We start from the raw sequence: 17,718 nt of genomic DNA on the forward strand, positions 1-17,718 counted from the left end.
GGATGCAAATCTGTGACTGCATCAATACATTTTTTTGTGTGTGTGGATATACGCTGATACAGTATGCCTACAATAAATCTACCATATATTCGTTCATCCCAGTCTGTAGGAAGCTTCGGCTAAGCAGACTGTGCGTCAATATATGACTTTGTAAATTTATAAGTGACTTTGTGTTATGGCAATAAACCTACCTACCTACCTACCCCCCCCCTCACTCACTCACTCACCCGCCCACCCACCCACCCAAAACCAACCAACTCACTCACTCACTCACTCACTCACTTACCCACCCACCCACCCACCCAAAACCAACCAACTCACTCACTCACTCACTCACTCACTTCGAGTGTGTATATCCTCCTCATATGGTTTTGACTCGAAAAATAAATACATATACAAAATACTTTTTCTCTGGCTGCCAAAGTACAAATACAAATACATTAAAATTGTACTTAATTACAATTCAAATACAAATACAATTGTATTTGATCCACCCCTGATATATATACATACATATATATATATATATATATATATATATATATATATATATATATATATATATATATATATATATATATATACAATGTGTGTTTGAGTGTATGTGTGCGTGTGTGTGTGTGTGTGTGTGTGTGTGTGTGTGTGTGTGTGTGTGTGTGTGTGTGTGTGTGTGTTGTTACGTCACCAGTGTCGTAACACTGATGTGGTCAGGGGTCTTGGGAAAAGTTACAAAACAAAAACAAAGACAAAACAAAACTGGGTTGGTCAGGCCCCAAAACACTACGTTCTTTTCCCCTTAATCGAACAACAATAAAAGGAAAATGAATAACTTAAAACTAAGGAAATGGTGTAACGGAAACGCAAAAGAACTAAAGACTATATATTTAGAAAAAGTTAATATTTATATTAATTACAAAAGAAATTAAAAACCCAAGATTGCCTTAGCAAACACTCCTTTAAAAACATGAATCAAATAACACAACGTAAGCACAAAACACTATTGCAAACACGTGGTCGAGGGGCAGCATTGAACACAAAGGCAAAAGCGTGATAAACACGGAAACGCTAAACAATGGCACAAGAAAAGCACACACACAAAATAAAAACCTTACCTTAAAACACTAACGACTCTCTCTCTCCCGTAAAAGAAAACACACGCTTTCAGGCGTGGAAAAACTGCAGAAGGCGCTGCAGGGACACAAAAGGGGAGAGAGAGGAGCCGGCCTCCCTTCTATACCGACGTGAACGGGAACAAACAAGGGAAGGAGGAGTGACCTCGGGTCACTCCTTATATTGGGGTGACTGCCGCCTCGCCGCCTACGAGCGGGCTGCCAGACGTCTCCGGCGGTGCGGGACAAAAACTCCCCCACGACCGCTCAAAATACATATTTGAAATACAATAAATAAATCCTAACCTAAACATAAAATAAAATATACATACTATGTTACAATACATTGGAAACGAGTAGAAGAGATATAAATGAAAAGAACAGCCCGGTGGCAACACTGACCCCGGGTCGTCGCGCGGGGCGGTTGCTATGGCCCAGAACAAGGAACGGCTGGTGGAATATTCCACAGATTCCGGGTGGTCACTATGCCGCTCCCCAAAACCGGAAATGTCCAGTTCATGCTGGGTCGGCGTGGGTGGACATACCACAGAACAAAGGGTCACACAGCAGGCCACGGTGGGTGACCCCACCGTGTCGCTAAATGAATAAAAAAATGAAGGTCGGGAGAAGCCCGGCCGTAACAGTGTGTGTGTGTGTGTGTGTGTGTGTGTGTGTGTGTGTGTGCTGCAATCATCCTCTATAGAACAGTTCTCCTGTCCACCCTCTGTAACACCTTAACCACTTCTACTCAGTCTTTTCTTACCCCTGCCCATTAATTGTGTGATTATATTTAATATGCCTGTGTGGAAGAGATGTGTAAGAAATAATGACGAAAAGTGTGCATTACCTTATAGATAGCCTACTATCATCGCCTTCAGTGCGTGTTTTGAAGGACCCGTTCTCCCTTTAAAACTGGCACTATTATAATTATACTTTGTTTCTTAGGTGATGGCATTGATTATTAAAGTAGGGTTCAGTTATTCAATTATATTACGAATACTTTGTAATTATGAAACTACTTACATTATCTCAATCATATATATCTGGTACGTGTCTTTTATACAATGTATGACGTCATGAACAGCCAATCAGGTGAAAGGGGGGCGGAGCTTAGCAGAATGGGGGAGGGGCTTCTCGGTGCAAATTGGCCAAGTTAATTTGGACAGACTATAGCTACATTTCGTACGTATGTCGGTCAACGTTGCCAAATTGTCGTACACGGAACATTGCATTTATCATTTTTAGGCTTCAAGACTGTCGTAACCACACAAATAACGATAGGAAATTAAAGTTAGCGCTAAAACTGTTAAATATTGATGGGTTTCGTTCTCTTTTGCTATAGTTATCGGTCAGAAACTACAAAAATGCAATGCACTGAGTACGATAATTTGGCAATGCTGATATCAGTGACAACAGCACCGTATCTCTAAGGTAACTTTTTCAAGATTTAACTTTGTGCTGAACGGCTTTGGTAGCATCGATTTGCAATCTGTCTGCAGTTGTGAATAAAGCATTGAAAGAACCATAATCGGGAGCCTCCGTGGTGTTGTAGGTGCCAGGGGAGGATCACCTATAAGGATTAACCCAGAAATACGTGAAATTATGACGCGAAAAAGAAAAAAAACTAATTCCAATATTCTCAAAACAGAACGTAAAGGAATGTTTGCAAATGAAGAAAGAGCTCAACACACACCTCGGATGAAGGAAATATACGTGGATGAAAAACATGCTCGGCACCTCCAAATTCATGAGGGAAAAGGAAACTCATGTTTCAAAAACAAAGTTGCAAAAACACTGTTCGTGATCCAACCTTCATAATTATGTGCGATTCATCCATCAATTTGGTGCCGCAGTCATGCACTCTGATTGTTCCAGGGATGAAAAACGAGGCCCCCATAAGACACAACCTGTCCTACCTTGCAGGCGTAGGAGGTCCAGTGGTCGCTGGTTGTCAGCCAGCGGTGGCCTGTGGGTGACGCGGGAAAGGACTCGACAATCGGGAGCCCCGCCGCACGCACGGGAGTGCACAGGGGAGACTGAAAAGGAACCTATTCTAACGGCGTGATCATAGAGCTGCGAGTGCTCACGGGCAGCACTGGACGGTGGTTCAGCTAAAATGCTTCTGCTGAACGCTAGTAACCGGGATGTTTTTTAACCTAGGCTAAACGTGTCCGGGGTCGTGTCACACAGTTTTCGAGAATAGCATTTTCACAGGGCGTCGGACATTGATGCTATTTTGGGAGAGAAAGTTTGAGACCCCGACCCAATTAGGTGCCAAATGTGGATGATGACGGCACTTGTAGGAGTAACTTTAGGGCAAACTTCGCTAAAATATGCGGGCACGGGCAGCGAGGCCAGGAGTGTCATGTGTGCACCGCCTTTCATTCATGTCGTTATGTCGACGTGACGTTTAACTGTGACGTAGTAGTAATCACCGACTCAACCGGCAATTCTCTCTCTCTCTCTCTCTCTCTCTCTCTCTCTCTCTCTCTCTCTCTCTCTCTCTCTCTCTCTCTCTCTCTCTCTCACACACACACACACACACACACACACAGTAACAATAGTTCAGCCCTGTACATAGGGATGATGCTCATATGAAAATGTTATTTGAGTTTCACTCGCAGGAACTACTCATCCCTTGCCTGGAAAACACGGCCTTTGGTGCTGCATGCGTATAACGTAGAGCAGCGGTTGTTAACCATTTTACCACTTCGCCCTGCTTGTTACGTCCCGCCACGCCCCCTGCCACCTGGCCTGGCCCTCAGTTCATCATCCCTAGCAGCATCCCTATGTACAGGGCTGAGCTATTGTTAATGTGTGTGTGTGTGTGTGTGTGTGTGTGAGAGAGAGAGAGAGAGAGAGAGACGACTGCTGGTTGAGTCGGTGATTACTACTACGTCATAGTTAAACGTCACGTCGACGTCACGACATGAACGAGAGGCGGTACACACATGTCGACACACCTGGCCTCGCTGCCCGTGCCCGTATATTTTAGCGAAGTTTGCCCTAAAGTTTCTCCTACAAGTGCCGTAATCATCCACATTTGACACCTAGGCCTATTTTAGCCAATAAGGTCGGGGTCTCAAACATCCTCCCCCAAAATTCCATCTGTGTCCGACGCTCTGTTAAAATGTTATTCTCGCAAAACTGTGACACAGACCCGAAAACGTTTAGTGGCTCGAACCGATCTGGCCACGTGTTCACAGGTTCGAACCGCGGAGGTACAATGGGTCGAGTCGACCTCAGCCCCTGACCAGTGAAGCCGCCGAACTGTCGTTAACATCCTCTCGCCCTCACGATGGGGGATACCTGGCAAATGTCAGGTGTTCAGTCAGGTCAGGCTGGTCAGATCACAGGCCACCTGGGTTTCCGTGGTGTAGAATGACCCTAGTAGAATCATTTCTAGTTCAGCTACGAGACCATCAGCATAGTTACTCAAAGCTGTTGCTGAAACCCATTGACATATGAGGTATTTCTATCCCGGAAAAGTTTACAGAGAGCTTTAAAAGCTGCTAAAATTAGGAACACTCCGACTGTCATTGCTGGTTAGTGGCAGATAAACAGATAAGCAAAGAAACATCAGTGAGTTAGTGGTGGGATTAGCTTGCAGAATCTTGAAATTGGTTTCTGTTTCCATTTATTATGTAGAAAATGTTATTAATATTTATGAAATAGTTCTACCGCATCAGTAAGTGTGCGGCAATAAAAAACAACACTGTCTCAATGGGCAAGACGTGGCCTGGAGGCAGTAACCACGGCGGTGGGCGAGAGCTCTCACCCGGGTTAGCGCCATCGTGACGGCGGGAGTGGCAGTTAGTGACTGGTCGGCGGCTTCACCTCGTTCAGCGGGATTAGCGGCCCGTGGCGACTCCACCAATTCTACCGCCATGATTCGAATTCTAGATTGGCGCTTCGTATGCCTTTTTTTTTATTTCTCCTATGACTGGGGTTGGCTTTCTTGGTGGGGCCCGGTGGCTGGCCGTAGCCCGGTATGGTGCTGGCAAGTGTTTATAGTGGTGCCATCTTGTTTGGCCAATGCTGCTCCCCAGAGGTCACCTTTGATCCTCTTTTGAAAGATAATTTAGAGTCCGGGTTGATAGGTGGTCTTCAGGTCAGAATGTAGGTAGTCTTAGGCCACTCGGCGATGACTGAAAAATTGCCAGCTTGTTTGTGGCGAGGGGCGGGACGCGAACCTGCCGCGCCCGCACGGTGACCACTCAGCCGCCCCTCTCAGCATAATGCAAATGCAGACCACAGATGCCTGCAGCTCGTTAGGGATCGAATCTTTCAATTTGAAAAGGGTGAGCTACCTATTATTTTCCCAGGTTTAAAAATCACCCTAACATTTATCTAAGAATAAAAGTCACATAATAACTCATCCAGGGAGAGAAGAGACAGTTAGACACCTGCCGAATCGGGCGTAAGCTACTCCCGGTGAGATATATAAGAGGGCCGAGAGGGTGCTGCAAACCTGTCAAGGACCCTCCCATGTCCTCACTTTCCGTTTCTCTGTTGTCTCATCAACACCAGAGAGCAGTTCAGCATGCTCTCTAAAGACAAATCCTCTCTCTTTCTACACCATACTACATTCGCGCACATCACTTCCTCCTTCTTTTTTTCATAATTAAAAAAATTACTATGGCTGAAAGAAACACTGCCTCGGAGTCCCCGTCTGGGGGAGGGAACCAAAAATGACCCCACACTGGGCTCCCTTTTGGCGCCGACCATAAGAGGTGTCCTGATAACTCTTCCAACTTTTGCAACATTCGCGGTCTTTGCTCTAACTTCCATTCTGAGGAGCACACTCCTCCTACTCAAACCACTCCTTCGCTTCCTAACCGAAACCCAGGTCTCAGAGGCCACTGACAGTAATCTCTACTCTGTTCCTTTCTACTAACTCTATCCTTGATTTCAATTCAAAGCTGAATATTGCGCCTCTTAAAGCAACGACATAACTTGCTATCGTGCCCATGACCTTAACTCTTCAGAATTTTCCACCATCATTCCATTACTAAGTACATCTGTGTTGTTTGTCGCTCACCTAAGTCAACCTTCTGTGTAAAAATCTTTCACTTTCAATTCCAAAGCGGAGCACATCTTGACTCACACTCCCTCGCTAAAATCTCCATCTTAGGATATTTCAATGTTCATTTAACACATTCCACGCTCTTTGTCTACTCCTCACGCAAAATCCTTGGTTCAAGCACGCTTGTTCTCGTGCTATAATAAATAAAGAGACAGCTCACAAAAGGTACCAGAGCCTTCGCACTAATGCTAATCATAATATTTACACCTCCTCCCGGAATCGTGCCAAATCTCTTCTCCAGCTAACCAAAAACCCCGTCATCAATAGAAAATGTCAAAACCATCCTTTCTCTAATTCTTCCAGAGACTTCTGGCACCTGGCTATCTAACAATTTGACTTCTTCATCTTTCTCACCTCCACTTTGTCACAATAGCAGCACAGCTGTCACATGTGTCTCAAAGGCTGAACTCTTAGCTCAAACCTTCTCTATAAATTCAATTCTAGACGATGCAGGGCATATCCTCCCTCCTCCCCTTCTGACACCACTATGCCTGTCATTAAAATTCTTAGGAGTGATGTTTTCTATGCCCTATCTGGCCTCAACCCTCAGAAGGCTTACGGGCCCGATGGAGTGCCTCCTATTGTCCTTAAAAATTGTGCTTCCGTGTTGACTCCCTGCCTGCTCAAACTCTTTCGCCTCTGCCTTTCAACATCTATCTTTCCTTCCTACTGGAAGTAAGCCTTCATACAGCCTGTGCTTAAGAAGAGTGACTGTACCAATCACTCAAACTACCGTCCTAGACGTTTACTTTCCTGTCTTTCTAAATCTTTTGAGTCAATCCTTAACCGGAAAATTTTTATGCATCTGTCAACTTCTCACCTTCTATCTGATCGCCAGTATGGGTTCCGCAAAAGGCATTCTACTGGTGATCCTGTCTTTCTATAGCTGACTCCTGGTAAACCTCTTTCAGCTGTTCCGATGAAATTTTCGCTGCTGCTTTAGGCATCTCAAAAGCTTTTGATAGGGTCTGGCACAATTTTTTCCTGTCCAAACTATCCTCCTACGGATTCTATCCCTCTCTCTGGATCTTTATCTCCAGTTTCCTTTCTGGCCGATCTGTCTCTGCTATGGCAGACGGTCACTCTTCTTCCCCTAAACTTGTCAACTGTGGTGTACCACAGGACTCTATTTTATATCCCACACTTCTGTTGTTCATTGATGATATCTCCAAAACAAACTGTCCTATCCACTCGTACTCCTCCTACTCTGCATCACTCAACATTATCTATCATAAGATCCTCCCTACACGAATGACAAGCCTCTAGACTGGACACTGCAGAACGCTGAACCTCAGATCTTGCTGTCATTTCTGGTTGGGGCAGGAGGAACTTGGTATCCTTCAACGTCTCAAAAACTTAGTTTCTCCACTTGTCAAGAGTGTCAACTCGACACAATCTTTCAAACAACTATCCCCTATTCTTCGACAATACTCAACTGTCAACTTCTTCTACACTAAACATTCTCGGTCTATCCTTAATTAACTCATAATCTTCACTGGAAACCTCATATCTCTTTCTCGCAAAATCAGCTTCCTCGATGTTAGGCGTTCTTTATCGTCTCCGCCAGATATTTTCCCCCTCTCAGATGATGTCTATATACAGAGGCCTTGTCCGCCCCCAGATGAAGTATGCATCTCACGTGTGGGGGGCTCCACTCACACAGCTCTCCTGGACAGAGGGGAGTCTAAGGCTCTTCGTCTCATCAACTCCCTTCCTCTTACCTGCAGTCTTCTAGCTCTTAAATTGCGCCGCAGTGTTGCACTTCTTTCAACCTTTTATCGATACTTTCGCGCTGACTGCTCCTCTGAACTTGCTAAAGGGATGCCTCCTCCCGCAGCCCCGCTGCATGACTTTCCACTGTTGCTCATCCCTATGCTGTCCAAATCCCTCATACAAGAGTTAACTAGCATCTTCATTATGTTGCCCCTTCCTCTGCTAGACTCTGGAACAGCCTTCCCTCGTCTGTACTTCTTCCTGCCTATGACTTGAACTCTTTCCAGAGAGGAGCATCAGAACGCCTCTCCACCCGAAACTGACCTCTCTTCTGGCCTCTCGTTCTATTCTATTTTGCCAGAGCAGCGTCTAGCGGGACTTTACGTTCCTGTCTTTGTTTTTTGCCCTCGAGTTGCCTCCCTTGCTGTAAAAAAAAACTTCAGAGGAAAAAGCTACTTTTACCAATAAGCTTCCTTACCCCTAACCCTTCTGCTTACTCTGTCAAACTGTTCTCTCCGTTGGGCTCCTCCGATCACAACCTCATTTCTGTATTCTGTCCTATCGCTCCTGTACACCCTCTGGACCCACCGAAGAGGTGATGCTTCTGGCATTTTGCTTCAGCTCGGTGGGACGACCTGAGGATGTACTTTTCAGATTTACCGTGGAAAGATTATTGCTTCCAGGATAGAGACCCCTCTGTGTGTGCCCAGCGCATCACAGAGGTGATTGTCTCTGGAATGGAGGCATACATTCCACGTACTTTCTCTACTCCTCATGCTTAAAATTTTCGTTTAATCACGCTTGTTCTCATCCTGTCAAAGATCACAAAAGGTTCAGAGCTTTCGAACTCCCGCTAACCATGAACTTTACATTTCTGCCCGGAATCGTGCCAAATCTATTCCTCGACTTACCAAAAACTCCTTTATCCATAGCTAATGTCAACACTTTGCTTTCTCTAATTCTTCCAGAGACTTCTGGCACTTAGCCAAAAATATCTCCTCCAATTTCACTTATTCCTCGTTCCCGCCTCTTCTTAACCCAGACGGCAGTACTGTCGTCTCTTCTACTTCTAAGGCTGAACTCTTCACTCAAACTTTCTGTAACAGCTCCACTCTGGACGATTCTGGGCATATTCCTCTTACTCATCCCCCCTCCGACTCCTTTATGCCTGTTATTAAGATTCTTCCTAATGATGTTTTCTATGGCCTCTCTGGCCTCAACTCTCAGAAGTCTTATGGACCTGATGGAGTGCCTCCTATTGTCCTTAAAAACTGTGCCTCCGTGCTGTCACCCTGCCTGGTCAAACTCTTTCGCTTCTGCCTATCAACATCTACCTTTCCTTCCTGCTGGAAGTATGCCTTCGTACAGCCTGTGCCTAAGAAAGGTGACCGTTCCAATCCCTCAAACTACCGCCCTATAGCTTTACTTTCCTGTCTATCTAAAGCTTTTGAATCAATCCTTAACCGGAAGATTCAAAAGCACCTTTCCACTTCTAACCTTCTATCTGATCGCCAGTATGGGTTCCGCAAGGGACGTTCTACTGGCGATCTTCTTGCTCTCTTAACTGATTCTTGGTCATCCTATCTTAGCCGTTTCGGTGAAACTCTCAGTTGCACTAAACATATCGAAAGCCTTCGATAGAGTCTGGCACAAGTCTTTGCTTTCTAAACTGCCCTCTTTCGGATTCTATCCTTCTCTACGTTCCTTTATCTCCAGTTTCCTTTCCGGCCGTTCTATCTCTGCTGTGGTAGACGGTCACTGTTCCTCTCATAAACCCATTAACAGTGGTGTTCCACAGGGCTCTGTTCTATCACCCACTCTCTTCCTGTTATTCATTAATGATCTTCTTTCCATAGCAAACTGTCCTATCCACTCATACGCTGATGGCTCCACTCTGCATTATTCAACTTCTTTCAATAGAAGACCCCCTCAACCGGAATTACATGACTACAGGAAGGAGGCTGCAGAAAGCTTAACCTCAGACCTTACTATCATTTCCGATTGGGGTAAAAGGAACCTTGTGTCCTTCAGTACCTCAAAAATCCAATTTCTTCACCTATCAGCTCGACACAATCTTCCAAACAACTATCCCCTATTCTTCGACAACACTCAGCTGTCACCATCTTCAACACTAAACATCCTCGGTCAATATTTAACTCAAAATCTTAACTGAAAACTTCACATCTCTTCTCTCACTAAATCAGGTTCCTCAAGGATGGGCGTTCTGTATCGTCTCCGCTAGTTCTTCTCCCCCGCACAGTTGCTATCCATATACAGGGGCCTTGTCCGCCCTCGTATGGAGTATGCATCTCACGTGTGGGGGGCTCCACTCACACAGCTCTCTCGGACAGAGTGGCGTCTAAGGCTCTTCGTCTCATCAGTTCTCCTCCTCTTACTGATAGTCTTCTACCTCCTAATTTCCGCCGCCATGTTGCCTCTCTTTCTATCTTCTATCGATATTTTCATGCTGACTGCTCTTCTGAACTTGCTAACTGCATGCCTCCCCCCCTCCCGCGGCCCCGCTGCACACGACTTTCTGCTCATGCTCATCCCTATACTGTCCAAACCCCTTATGCAAGAGTTAACCAGCATCTTCACTCTTTCATCCTTCACGCTGGTAAACTCTGGAACAATCTTCCTTTTTCTGTATTTCCTCCTGCCTACGACTTGAACTCTTTCAAGAGAAGGGTATCTGGACACCTCTCCTCCCGAAATTGACCTCTCTTTCGGCCACCTCTTTAGATTCTTTTTGTGAGCAGCGAGTAGCGGTTTTTTTTTATAATTGTTTACTTTTTGTGCCTTTGAGCTGTCTCCTTTGATGTAAAAAAAAAGCATATGGTGCGACTTGTGGCTCTCTCGTTGTGAATAGTCCCTCTGATTGTTTACCGGTATGTAAATACAAAAGAAAAATCACTAAATCCATAGCAAACAAGGCTTGTTTGATGAACTGTAATTCAGTGTGCAGATTGAAGTACTGTGACTTGAGCAAATGTTATACGCCCTGGCAGCAAGTGTGACAAGGACCAAATTCCTTTTACCGGAAATAGAGATAAACGGAGAAAATTTTGTGGTTAGCAATGTAAATATTTATTTCTATATACCAATGTAGAAAATATTCCGTTGCAATTTCTTTACTTCAATGTCAAGAAACTGCATTGTATCATTATATTCAGTTTCTGCAGTAAACTTTATGTTAGCATGGGAAGAACTGAGATGCGCTAAATGAAACTGAACCTGATCCTTTTCCCTGAAAACTATAAATGTGTCGTCCACAAAACGACGGAAAAGAGTGGCTTGAAATCCCACGAACATTCCTTTACTTATTTATTTTCGTGCTATGATAGAAATACGGCGGCAAGCGTAGGACCTAAAGGACTGTACACGGCTGCACCATCGACCTGTGTGTGTGTGTGTGTGTGTGCACGTGCTTATTGGCATGAAGAAGCTCTTATACGGACAATGGCAACAGCGTAGGAAATTGTTCCTTGTCAAAGCCAAATACTATCTTGAAATAGTGCATTGATGCATATGGTAATAGTTTCTCCAAGTGGAGTATTGGTATATAAGGACTGCAGATCAAAACTAACAAGGTGACAGATACCACGTGACAAACTCTTCAATTCTTTAACAAAAGGAAAATAATCTTTCATATGAAGAAATGAAGGCCCGTGGTGTGTCGGTGCTAGGAGTCTAAGGCCTCAACATTATTGGCCACGCAAGTGTTTATAGATAACTTCGTGTAAGTGCGAGGCGTAAAGGAGTCTTCCCGCTGTGGCGTCGAGTCTCGTACCCTTGAATTATATATTCCACTTTGTTTCAATACACGGAGATGGCTGAATCTCAGCAAGATACCGTTATCTCATTTATCACATTTACCGACATACAAGGGGTGCAGGTTATCTCATTTATCACATTTATCGACATACAAGGGGTGCAGGTTGTCTCATTTATCACATTTACCGACATACAAGGGGTGAAGGTTATCTCATTTATCACATTTACCGACATACAAGGGGTGTAGGTTATCTCATTTATCACATTTACCGACATACAAGGGGTGAAGGTTATCTCATTTATCACATTTACCGACATACAAGGGGTGCAGGTTATCTCATTTATCACATTTACCGACATACAAGGGATGAAGGTTATCTCATTTATCACATTTACCGACATACAAGGGGTGTAGGTTATCTCATTTATCACATTTACCGACATACAAGGGATGAAGGTTATCTCATTTATCACATTTACCGACATACAAGGGGTGCAGGTTATCTCATTTATCACATTTACCGACAGACAAGGGGTGCATGTTGTCTCATTTACTACAGTTACCTACAGAACGGGCGCAAGCCACTCCCGGTGAGGTATATATGGGAAGTGAGGTGGGTGCTGAAGCCCTCCAAAGACCCTACCCATGTCCTCATTAACCGTTTCCCTATTGTCTCATCAACACCAGAGAGTAGCTCAGCATGCTCTCTAAAGACAGATCCTCTCTATATCCACACCACACTACATTCACACAACACACACACCTTTTCCCAAAATTCAGAATTCAAAATGGCGTTCAACAACAGTACCTCGGAGTCCCCGCCTGGGGGGGGCGGGGAGGGAACACAAATTCCCCCGCGGAGGACTCCCCTTCTGGGTGCCGACCTGAGAGGTGTTTTGATAACTCCTCGAACCTTTTTCTTCTCAATTTTTGCAACATTCGCGGTCTTCGTTTTAATTTTCATTCTGAGAAACACCATCTCTCCTCCTCTAAACCTCACCTTCTCTTCCTCACAGAAACACTGGTTTCTGAAGCGACTGACAGCAATCTCTACTCTGTTCCCTCCTACTATCTCTACCCTCAATTTCAATCCAAAGCTGGATGTTGCGTCTACGTGCGCAACGACATCACTTGGTCTCGTGCCCACGACCTTGACTCTTCAGAATTTTCCACCATCTGGCTAAGACTTCATTGTCAATCTATTACTAAATACATCTGTGCTGTTTATATCTCACCTAACTCTACTAACTATGTAAAATTCTTTGGCTACCTGAATTCTAAAGTGGAGCACATCTTGACCCACTCTCCCTTCGCTGAAATCTCCATCCTGGGAGATTTCAATGTTCACCACCAACTTTGGCCATAGCTGGGCACGATAACAGAAAACCTTATTCCCGATAACCGATAACTGATAATGAAAAACCTTAACGGCGATAACCGATATTCGTTAACTAGAGACACAAATATAGGCGATAACCGATAACCGATACCCGATATAAATCCACAATTCCGATACTAGCTAGCGATAAGTCCGATAGGCGAAAACGATACTATATTGATATTTCAGATAGAACAACATTGATGAATTCAAATTTTCATTATCTGTATTTTAGGAAACTTACAAAACCTTAAAATCACACGTTGACACGTACATGTGGACGGTAATACTAAAAATGCCTGAATCGGTGTTGTGTTATTTGGCGTCCCCACCGTCAAAAATTGTTTACAAACACTGGTCTCTCGTGAACGGTGCATGCTCAGACCAGCAAGCGTAGACCTGTACAGTCTCACAAAGCTTTTAAACCGTAATTAAGAGTTGCTGGAAGGCTGAATCAGACATATAGTACCACTACCACCATCCTCGCTGTTTTTAGAACGACACTCTGTACGAGTTGTATTTATATGTACAGAGTGTACGTCGTTCTAGAAACAGCGAGGATGGTGGTACTGTATGTTTGATTCAGCTTTCCAGCAACTCTTAATGTTTTAAAAAAACATTGTGTTACTGTACAGGTCTACACTTAATGGTCTGAGCATGCCCAGTTCACGGAGACCAGTGTTTGTTTTGACGATGGGACACCAAATAACACAACACCGGGTGCCTTCAGTATCATGGCATGGTCACAAACGAATATGGAATATCAAATTTGAGGCAGTGAATAATCATTTTGGGGGCAAAGTTAAATGATTTTTCTCTATGATATATTGATTTTTGAGTAGCATAAAAAAAATAACCTAGTGTTTTAATTTTCATGATCTAAGCATGAAATCTCATCACCGAACATATTTCATACCCCGAAGTTTTTTCATACAGCACCGGGCCACGCATGCGCAATAGGGAGACAACGTTTTTTTCTGAGAGGTGGAAAAAAAGTAGCGATTATCGCTAGTTTGGTTACGGCTGGAGTAGGTAGGAAGACACCTACCGAACGGGCGCAAGCCACTCCCGGTGAGGTATATATGGGAGGTGAGAAGGGAGCTGAAGCCCTCCAAAGACCCTTCCCATGTCCTCACTAACCGTTTCCCTATTGTCTCACCAACACCGGAGAGTAGTTCAGCATGCTCTCTAAAGACAGATCCTCTCTTTATCCACACCACACTACATTCACACAACATATACACCTTTTCCCAAAATTAAAATTTCAAAATGGCGCACATACACCAAGCCTCGGAGTCCCCGCCTGGGGGGGGGGGACCACAAACTCCCCCAGGGAGGACTCCCCTTCTGGCTGCCGACCCGAGAGGTGTCTTGATAACTCCTCGAACCTCTTTCTTCTCAATTTCTGCAACATTCGCGGTCTTCGCTCTAATTTTCATTCTGTGGAACATCATCTCTCCTCCTCTAAACCTCACCTTCTCTTCCTTACCGAAACACAGGTTTCTGAGGCTGCTGACAGCAATCTCTACTCTGTTCCCTCCTACTATCTCTATCCTAAATTTCAATCCAAAGTTGGATGTTGCGCCTACGTGCGCAACGACATCACTTGCTCTCGTGCCCACGACCTTGACTCTTCTGAATTTTCCACCATCTGGTTAAGACTTCACTGTCATTCTATTACTAAATACATCTGTGCTGTTTATCTCTCACCTAACTCTACCAACTATGTAAAATTCTTTGACTATTTGAATTCTAAAGTGGAGCACATCTTGACCCACTCTCCCTTCGCTGAAATCTCCATCCTAGGAGATTTCAATGTTCACCACCAGCTTTGGCTTTCATCCTCTTTCACTGATCATCCTGGTGAACAAGCCTACAACTTTGCTATCCTCAACGACCTAGAGCAGTTGGTCCAGCACCCTACACGTATTCCCGACCGTCTTGGAGATCGGCCCAACATTCTAGACCTCTTCCTTACCTCTAACCCTTCTGCTTATTCTGTCAAACTGTTCTCTCCGTTGGGCTCCTCCGATCACAATCTTATTTCTGTATCCTGTCCCATCGCTCCAGTACACCCTCTGGACTCACCGAAGAGGCGATGCTTCTGGCATTTTGCTTCAGCTCGGTGGGACGACCTGAGGATGTACTTTTCCGATTTCCCGTGGAATGATTATTGCTTCCAGGGTAGAGACCCCTCTGTGTGTGCTCAGCGCATCACAGAGGTGATTGTCTCTGGAATGGAGGCATACATTCCTCGTTCTTTCTCTACTCCTCACGCTAAAAAGCCTTGGTTTAATCACGCTTGTTCTCGTGCTGTCAATGATAGAGAGGTAGCTCACAAAAGGTACCAGAGCCTTCAAACTAATGCTAATTATGAACTTTACATTTCTGCCCGAAATCGTGCCAAATCTATTCTCCTACTAACCAAAAATTCTTTCATTAATAGAAAATGTCAAAACCTTGCTTTCTCTAACTCTTCCCGTGACTTCTGGCATCTAGCCAAAAACATCTCCTCCAACTTCACTTCTTCATCTTTCCCTCCACTCCTCAGTCCTGACGGCAACACTGCCGTCTCATCTATCTCTAAGGCTGAACTCTTCTCTCAAACTTTTCTAAAAACTCCACTCTGGACGATTCTGGGCATATTCCTCCTACTCATCCCCCCTCTGACTCCTTTATGCCTGCTATAAAGATTCTTCAAAATGATGTTTTCTATGCCCTCTCTGGCCTCAATCCTCAGAAGGCTTATGGACCTGATGGAGTGCCTCCTATTGTCCTTAAAAACTGTGCCTCCGTGCTGTCACCCTGCCTGGTCAAACTCTTTCGCCTCTGCCTGTCAACATCTACCTTTCCTTCTTGCTGGAAGTATGCCTTCATACAGCCTGTACCTAAGAAGGGTGACCGCTCCAATCCCTCAAACTATCGTCCTATTGCTTTACTTTCTTGTCTATCTAAAGCTTTTGAATCAATCCTTAACCGGAAGATTCAAAAGCACCTTTCCACTTCTGACCTTCTATCTGATCGCCAGTATGGGTTCCGCAAGGGGCGTTCTACTGGTGATCTCCTAGCCTTCTTAACTGACTCTTGGTCATCCTCTCTTAGCCGTTTCGGTGAAACTTTTGCTATTGCGCTGGACATATCAAAAGCTTTTGATAGGGTCTGGCACAAATCTTTGCTTTTTAAATTACCCTCCTACGCTTTCTATCCTTCTCTCTGTACCTTTATCTCCAGTTTCCTTTCTGACCGTTCTATTTCTGCCGTGGTAGACGGTCACTGTTCTTCCCCTAAATCTATTAACAGTGGTGTCCCACAGGGTTCTGTCCTATCTCCCACTCTTTTTCTTTTGTTCATTGATTATCTTATTTCCAAAACGAACTGTCCTATCCATTCCTACGCCGATGATTCCACTCTGCATTATTCAACTTCTTTTAATAGAAGACCCACCCTTTAGGAACTTAACGACTCAAGGCTGGAGGCTGCAGAACGCTTAGCCTCAGACCTTACTATTATTTCTGATTGGGGCAAGAAGAACCTGGTGTCCTTCAACGCCTCAAAAACACAGTTTCTCCACCTATCCACTCGACACAATCTTCCAAACAACTATCCCATATTCTTTGACAACACCCAGCTATCACCTTCCTCAACACTAAACATCCTCGGTCTATCCTTAACTCAAAATCTCAACTGGAAACTTCATATCTCATCTCTTACTAAATCAGCTTCCTCGAGGCTGGGCGTTCTGTACCGTCTCCGCCAGTTCTTCTCCCCTGCACAGTTGCTGTCCATATACAGGGGCCTTGTCCGCCCTCGTATGGAGTATGCATCTCATGTGTCGGGGGGCTCCACTCACACAGCTCTTCTGGACAGAGTGGAGGCTAAGGCTCTTCGTCTCATCAGCTCTCCTCCTCATACTGATAGTCTTCTAGCTCTTAAATTCCGCCGCAATGTTGCCTCTCTTTCTATCTTCTATCGATATTTCCACGCTGACTGCTCTTCTGAACTTGCTAACTGCATGCCTCCCCCCCTCCCGCGGCCCCGCTGCACTCGACTTTCTACTCATGCTCATCCCTATACTGTCCAAACCCCTTATGCAATGGTTAACCAGCATCTTCACTCTTTCATCCCTCACGCTGGTAAACTCTGGAACAATCTTCCTTCATCTGTATTTCCTCCTGCCTTCGACTTGAATTCTTTCAAGAGAAGGGTATCAGGACACCTCTCCTCCCGAAACTGACCTATCTTTCGGCCACCTCTTTGGATTCTTTTTAGGAGCAGCGAGTAGCGGGCTTTTTTTTATTAATGTTTACTTTTTTTGTGCCCTTGAACTGTCTCCTTTGCTGTAAAAAAAAAAAAGTAACGAAGATACCGATATATATTTAAATAAGTAGCGGATGGTCGATAATCCGATTTTGTTATCAGCGATAAAGTATCGCGATAACTTATCGCGATAACGCCCAGCTATGACTTTGGCTTTCATCCTCTTTCACTGACCAGCCTGGTGAACAAGCCTATAACTTTGCTCTCCTCAATGACCTACAGCAGTTGGTTCAACACCCTACACGTATTCACGACCGGCTTGGAGACCAGCCTTAAATACTAGACCTCTTCCTTACCTCAAACCCTTTTGCTTACTCTGTCAAACTGTTCTCTCCGTTGG

The sequence above is a fragment of the Eriocheir sinensis genome, chromosome 32 (genome assembly GCF_024679095.1).
Source record: "Eriocheir sinensis breed Jianghai 21 chromosome 32, ASM2467909v1, whole genome shotgun sequence".
Lineage (NCBI taxonomy): Eukaryota > Metazoa > Arthropoda > Malacostraca > Decapoda > Varunidae > Eriocheir > Eriocheir sinensis.